Source organism: Meleagris gallopavo, chromosome 2 (assembly GCF_000146605.3).
Source record: "Meleagris gallopavo isolate NT-WF06-2002-E0010 breed Aviagen turkey brand Nicholas breeding stock chromosome 2, Turkey_5.1, whole genome shotgun sequence".
NCBI classification, from domain to species: Eukaryota; Metazoa; Chordata; class Aves; order Galliformes; family Phasianidae; genus Meleagris; species Meleagris gallopavo.
In genome coordinates this window covers 66355158-66356715 of record NC_015012.2, presented here as the reverse complement: position 1 = coordinate 66356715, position 1558 = coordinate 66355158, and positions in this window count along the sequence as shown.

Genomic DNA, 1558 nt, shown 5'->3' with positions numbered 1-1558 from the left:
AAAAAAAAAAAGAAAAAAAAAGTTGCTGCTGCTGAGGGTGGAATGGCAGCCTGGAGCCTGTGGGTGTTGTCTGTCTGCCCAGCACGGCACAGGGCAGGCTGCAATGGTGGCATTGGTTTGCAAACAAGACGGTCCACCGTGGGTTTCCCTGGGATGTGCATGAGGCTGACAGCTCTGTTTTTCTGCTGTCTTCTTCAAAGGCTGTGTTTTCTGAGGTGCTGCTGGTTTTGGGCTGATGGACCTGTTGGGTTGCAGATCTGTGGGATTAGGAAGCAGAAAAGCCGCAGGCACCAAACCTGAGGCACTTGTATATGCTCTGAGGTCAGAAAGATCAAAACCTAAATTAGTCTCGTCCCTGAAATTTAGGTCTGAATCACGAATTCAGGAAGTTGTACGTGAACCAACTGGGCACTGTTTCCTTCGAAGAGTTCTTTAGCCGAAAATAATGTATTTTGCCATAGTTATAAATAATACGGGCTTTTTTTTCCTCATCTAATTAAATTGTTACTCTTGCTGTGGTGAAGAGAAAGGGAAAAGATAACACGAATCTGGCTGAACAACTATGTGCTTGCAGGTTTCAGCTGGAGTCTTTGCAAGTGCAGCCAATGCTGATGGTCTTGTGCTAAAGCATTTAGTTGTCAAAACTTAGTGAAAGTGCTCTGGAGAGATCTGTAGGGGGCTGTGTAATTTGGGAAATCTTGTTGTTCCTGAAACCTCACCCCAAGTGGGCTTTTCCTGTGCTTCCAAAATAGAGAAGAAAGGGGTTTTTAATCTTTGAAATCTTTTGGAAGTAGCTACGTTGTTTTTTTTTTTTTTCTAAATTTTGTTAGGATGTTTTCATGCTCCCTGTTGGCCAGATTATGGAGCAGTATGCAGTGGGTGTTGGTAGCTCTGACTTTTTCACCTTGCCTTCCTCAAGAGCATCACCTGGCAGGTTTGCTGCAGATTAATAATGGGCAAAGCTGGAAGAGGAAGATTCTGGATCTGATCTCTGTGTGGTGATGTTCTTTGAAAGCAGCATAGCCAACTCAGGTGTGATGGCAGATGCATGCCTATTTCTCAGTAGCCAGGTGAGCGTATATTGATCCCACCTAATTCAGTGTCTGTATTATACTGAGAAAAGTTGCCCATGTTTTGCTGCTGAGAGTTGCCAGTTGCCTTTTAGCAGAATCCAGTGTTTGTCGGGCATTGCAGGAGCCGCTTGAGAGCCCATTTGCAGTGGTGCTGCGGATCCTGCCAGAGTGCTGGTAGTGGCCAGTGAAAGCAGTAATCCTGGAGGCCTAAGGGAATAACAACAGTCAATAACATGGCTGCCGATCTTTAAGCTTAATCATGGCGTCTCTGAGGTGGAGGCAGGGTTATTTCTCCAAATGTATCCATGAGGGGGAACAAGAAGTGTCCTAAAAATTAGGATACAGCAATAAAGTTGGTGATAAATGGGTTCTGCGTGGCTGATGAGCGGTATGTGCTGCAACTGCCCAGTGCTCGGCACACACTCAAATATTTGCTGCGCTGAAATTTGCTATCACACAGACGAAAAACAAGACAGCAAGGCAGC